The sequence below is a fragment of the Dendrobium catenatum genome, unplaced genomic scaffold, assembly GCF_001605985.2.
Source record: "Dendrobium catenatum unplaced genomic scaffold, ASM160598v2 fragScaff_scaffold_362, whole genome shotgun sequence".
In the NCBI taxonomy this organism is placed as follows: domain Eukaryota; kingdom Viridiplantae; phylum Streptophyta; class Magnoliopsida; order Asparagales; family Orchidaceae; genus Dendrobium; species Dendrobium catenatum.
Genome location: NW_021318824.1, coordinates 703,184 through 709,141, shown reverse-complemented (window position 1 = coordinate 709,141; position 5,958 = coordinate 703,184). Strand labels below are relative to the sequence as shown.

The following is a 5,958-nucleotide window of genomic DNA, read 5'->3' as shown; positions in this document are numbered from 1 at the left end:
ATGATAACACACACATGGACTACTTCATTCATAAGGGAAGTTGGGAGCTAGATAAATTATCCTTATTCTTTAGAAGAGAACTCTTTGCTATGATCAACAATATTCAAATTTCTAATAGGGAAGTTGATGATTTCTTGGAGCTAAAATGAAGATACTCTGGAAAATCAATTTCAGCATTGATCAAAGATAAATTGTTGTTTGAAGAACTGTCCTCAGATTCTTGCTCGGTTCTAGTTAATTGGATATATAAATTGAAGTTAAACTCCCGGGTTGTAATGTTTATGTGGAGAATTGGTAAATCTGCATTACCAACTGCAGTTTCATCATGAAAAGAAGGCTTGCAAATGGGAATTGTTATCCTAGAGGCTGTGGAGTTGCTGAGGATTTTGACCACATCGCCACTTTATGTCTTAAACTATTGAAGGTTATTGATGTCTTAAGAAGTTGGGGATTTATGATTCCTAAATACATCTCCTTCCAGGACTGTTGGAGCAAACTGGAAATGCTTGCTGATACAAATCTGGTGATGGCTAAGTTCTACTGCACTTTGCTTTGGTTTTCCTGGAATAATAGAAACAAGAGCAAGCATCGAAAATTGGAAGATGGTGATACATTAACAGCTTCTAATATTTTGAGTTTTGTAAATAATAAGAAGTTCAACCTTATTCAATCGGACCACTGGGATGTACATCAGTCCTTGGGACTGCTTTTTGATTCTTGGCATCCCCCTCCACCCGGTTGGTATAAGATTAACGTTGATGCTGCTCTGAAGGAGAACTATGAAGCAGGAATTGGAGGTGTCGTTCGAGACTTCAAAGGAAGATTTATCATGGCTTTCAGATTCTATGGAGTTCACTGGGATATTGCACAAGTTGAGTTATTGGATGTCAATTTTTTAAATAAGCTCCTAAAAGATAAATTAATTGACGCCATTGGTTTCATTGTTGAAAGTGATAATTATAATATCATCCAATTTCTTCAATTGTACAGTAGAGAAAAGAAATTGGATGATAATTGTGAAGAGGATGAGGATGATTTCTTTATTGGGAGGGGTTTTAATAAGATCGTCTTTCATCATGTGAGACGAAATTGTAATAAGTTAGCTCACTTTGGTGCTCACTTAGCCATTTCTTATGAATTTTTTTTGGAGTACTTTTCTGAGAAGGATCTACCTCATTCTTTCGTTTAGATGTTGAAGGAAGAATGTGCTATGGTAGTTTCTCCTCATTAACTTGTATCTAGGCTTCTTCATTTTTTCTTTGCTTTAGTTTATGCTTTTTAACATTCCTCAAAAAAGAAAAAAAAAAAAAAACGAACGACCCAGCAAAATCTTCAGGGGCTGTATGGTATCGAATTTACAGCGGGATTTAAGTCGGATTTACGCTAAATCCAGCCAAACAGTTTTTGTGCGCGTGTTAAATCCCGGGATTCAGTAAATCTCGGATTTATGGATTTACAGCCTAAATCTTAATTATATAATTAGTAATTAAATATTAATATAATTAGATTAATTAATATAACTTAATATATCTATTATTAAATATATAATTAATTGTATAAATAATAATTAATGGGTAATTTGTACTTAACATATTATTAAATTTATAACACATTATACTTTTTATTTTTAATTATAAATTTATTTTTAAGTTATAATTATCTTCTTCACATTTAAATGCCTAACTGCTATAAATCCTGAAATATGTTACCAAACAGTTTCTGTGAATTTAATAGGATTTAACATTTGACATACTAAATAATTTTTAGGATTTAATACATTTCGAATTTATTAAATTCGGATTTACAAGATTTACTAAATTCCACTAAAGTTAAATCCCAGTTGTTGCCAAAGAGCCCCTCAGTCTTTGGCCGCGCGCTTCTGAGGACTCGAAGGACGATTGAGGAAGAAGAAGCAGGAGAAGAAGAATAACAGCGAGAGCATTTCAGGAACTAGGGAGAGAAAATAATGTCCTCCTCCTTCTTCCCCGCAGCTCCTCCATAGCTTCGCCCTCGACGTAAGCTGTCTCTGCCGGTAACTGCTATTTAGTCTGGGCTAGAACTGAAGCTAATTGCTTTTGAGTTGTTTCAAAGTTATGTTTTCTTTGGGGGTAAGGTTTACCAAAGATAATAATAGCTTCTAGGGCTCGTTCATTGTTTGTCGCCGTTTTTTTTTTATTGATCGCAATCTTTGGTGTTCTGGAATTTATTGTTATTTTCATGATATCGATTCATTTGATAAATCGAAAAGTTTCAAGTCAAAGTTGTTGCCTTTTATTTATCTGGATAGATTATTTCCTGTTTTTGATCAGTTAGTTATGCCCTGATTCTTTGAATAATTATTAGATATGCTGAGTTTCTTGTCCAGGTCATGATCTATTAAAAGACCAATAAGTCCATATTATTGGGATACTGCAATATGATGTAAGGCTAGATGATCTGTTTCTCCCCCTAAATTTCTGATTGAGGAGATGTTATAATGCTGGTGAAGAGACAAAGTCGATTTTGGATTTGTGGGGTTTAACCTTGGAAATTATTTTTGTTAATTTATTAAGTTATCTAGTATCTCCTAGCTGAAAGTATGTTGGAGAACACTCCCGCCTGATCTCTATGGCAGTGCCGAGCTCAGGTGAGGAAGAATCTAACTGGGTGTGCGTGAGCTGTGACATCGTCAATCATAAGCGCCCACCAAGTAAACAATCTGAGGATGATGAGGAAGAAGAGGAGAAGAGAGAGATTGCAGGGGTAAGCGATGGAAAGCACTGGATTTGGTGGTAGATAATGGGGACTATACAGATCTAGATGAACTCATAATTTCAATTGGTAGAGATATCTCGATTTACTGCCTCCTTCACTGCTCTCGTTCTGATTATGGTTCTGTTGCTTCCTTGAATCAGAACTTTAGGTCTCTATTGAGGAGTGGCGAGCTTTACAAGCTCAGGAGAAAAATGGGGATAACAGAGCCCTAGATTTATTTCTCTTGCAATGTTCTAGAGTGGGTGGCCTATGATCCTTATCGCAGTAGTTGGATCACTCTTCCTCGAATGCCCCCTAATGAATGCTTCATGTGTTCTGATAAAGAGTCATTAGCTGTAGGCACAGAGCTCCTTGTCTTTGGAAAGGAAGTAACTTCACACATCGTGTTTAGATACAGCATATTAACTAATTCTTGGTCACGTGGGAAAGAAATGAATTTTCCAAGGTGTTTGTTTGGATCCGCTAGTATCGGTGAGAAAGCTATTATAGCAGGTGGCACGGATACTCTTGGTAATATATTAAATTCAGCTGAGCTTTATAATTCAGAGTTGCAGGCTTGGGAGACTCTTCCTAGCATGAATAAACCCAGGAAGTTGTGTTCCGGTGTGTTCATAGATGGAAAGTTCTATGTGATTGGTGGAATAGCTAGCAATACAGAGGTTCTGACATGTGGAGAAGAATATGATCCGGTAAGAAGAGTATGGAGGGTAATCCCTAATATGTCTTCTAGTCTTAATGGTACAAATGGAGCTCCACCACTTGTTGCAGCTGTTAACAATGAACTCTATGCAGCAGATTATGCCTCAAAGGAAGTGAGGAAGTATGATAAGGAGAATAACTCATGGATTACCTTAGGTCGATTGCCCGAGAGGCCCTCTTCTGTGAATGGTTGGGGTCTTGCATTCCGAGCATGTGGTGAGAGGCTGATTGTCATCGGCGGACCGAGGTGGTTAGGCAGAGGGATGATTGAGCTCAATTCATGGATTCCTAATAAGGAAAATCCTGAGTAGAACATGATTGCCAGTAAGCATTCTGGAAGCTTTGTTTATAATTGTACAGTAATGAGCTGCTGATCTATCTTGGTTATAAGGAGCCCTCCATGTATGGTGGGCTGAAGGAACAGGGTTGGCTTCTTCTTGCAGTCATAAAATACCAAGTTTCAATGATAGGAAGGTTATACTTTATTTTCAGACTGAACTCTAGTTTCATTGGAACTCTCCTTTAAGTTACTTTTGTTTCTCTGTCATTTTTGTTTTACCTTTCTACTCTTTGTTTTGTGCAACTATTTAGGTGCCTTATCTCATCAGAGAAAAGAAATATCAATAGAAAGACATATGAAAGAAAAGAAATAAAGAATTATGGTAATCGATTAATAATGTGTTATAGTGGCAACATTTTGAACTTTTTTTCACCCGAAATTCTTGATATTACTAAGCATGTTTTTTAACCATCCTTATGCGCGATTCATTAGTTCATTATTTTCTCTTGGAAAATAGTTTTTTTTCATGTCCCAATTATTTCAGAAACTGTGTTAGTTGTTATAAGGCTGTCAATGATGATGATGCGTGCAGTGTTTTTTTAAGCAATTAAGAATCAGTTACTAGCATTTTTTTTTTCCCTTTGAAATTAGTGGAGCCAATCATCTTTTGGTTATTATGTTTTGTCACATTTTATTATGTTTTAGCATATATTTTTTTAATATTTCTGATAAAGAGCAGTAGTTGTAGATTATTTTTCAGTTGAGGTGACAGGTGACATACTGGTTTTTTACAGTTGATCTGTTGTGTCAAATTTGAATTCATTCGGTATTGAGTCTATTGAGTAGCTGGTACATATTTTGGATGCAACTTAATATTAATTAGAGGTGATTACACACAACTTCTGAAACTTAACTATTTACAATACTAGTATTCAATTACCTCCAATTTTCAAATTCTCACCCAAATATTAAAATTCACAATAAAATCTCAACTCATATTTTTTACTTCTGTCAAACTCTTAACGATTTGGTCGTGGAACTGCAAATACACATGCTCGACAGTTTTAAAAAAAGACGGGTGTTAGATTTATAAATAGGCAAAATTTAAATGTTCTGTATGTAATTTTCCCCTATTAATTATAATTCACATGCCACCTCAATGGACAAAGAGAACATTGGTGAATGCTTATCATAGCTTTTCACTTCCATGAAGAACATATTATTCTGTAAAGTTTCCAGATTGCAACCCCGCATTCTGCAGAAATTATTCCAGATTAAGGCAAATAGGCTACAAAATAGATCCGGTACGTGGTGCGAGACAACTTTTGTTTGCTATACTAATTGATTCCTCAATTATGGGCATCTTGCTAAAAGGCTAAATTTTATTTAAGAAAATAAGGCATTTAGGCTTTGCTGATTCTTTCATGTAAAATTTACATTCTGTTTGAGTATTTGAGTGTTTTACAAGAAAGGAGTTTTTCTACACTTTTTTTTTTCACATATTTTTAAGATGTGTCGAAATTATTTCTTTATATTTTGCTCATATAAGCTTGATTTTAAATTTATTTAAAATTCATGATAATCTTGGATTAGACTTGGACAAAATATGATTTTGATTTTCAGGATTGGTTGCTAATAAATTAAAATCTTATTTATATTGATATATTATCAAAAAATTATACTGATTAGGCATAAATCTCGATGCAAAATCTAATTGAGAACTTCCGAAATTAAATTCGAAGGCATCCAAACTCTAATTTTGGCAAACTTATAGTCGAATTTACCAAAATCAATCCAATATGAACCCAAATGGACCCAAATTGAGGGCTCGAAGCATGTTTGGAAGGTTCAAAGCATAAATTGGATTACCAAATAATATCCAAATATAGCATGCTTATAGTTGAATTGAGTGGCTCGATCAGTCGAATCTAACGAGCTCAACATCATTAAAATTTGACATCATTAACATACTTAAATGCTTAATAAATGATTTATGATTGAGGGAGTTGATATCGACTATCAATCAGAACACTCCCAACTTGGTTATGATTCTCCCCATATTTACTAGTCATGTCACTCACAAAAAGTTATAAATAGATCTCTCATTCTTTAAGAAGAAAAGGGAGAGAAAAAAAATATGAAGAATGAAGAGAAATATGAGATCTCTCTTTCCACCAAGCTCCTCCTCAAACATCGTCTGACCACTGGCTGTCATCGGACATTCG

At 34.9% G+C, this 5,958-nt stretch overlaps 1 pseudogene; it reads left to right on the top strand.

Moving 5' to 3' along the window:
• Window positions 1-2,574: 2,574 nt before the first annotated feature.
• Window positions 2,575-4,130, top strand: LOC110094496 (annotated as a pseudogene).
• Window positions 4,131-5,958: the final 1,828 nt, after the last annotated feature.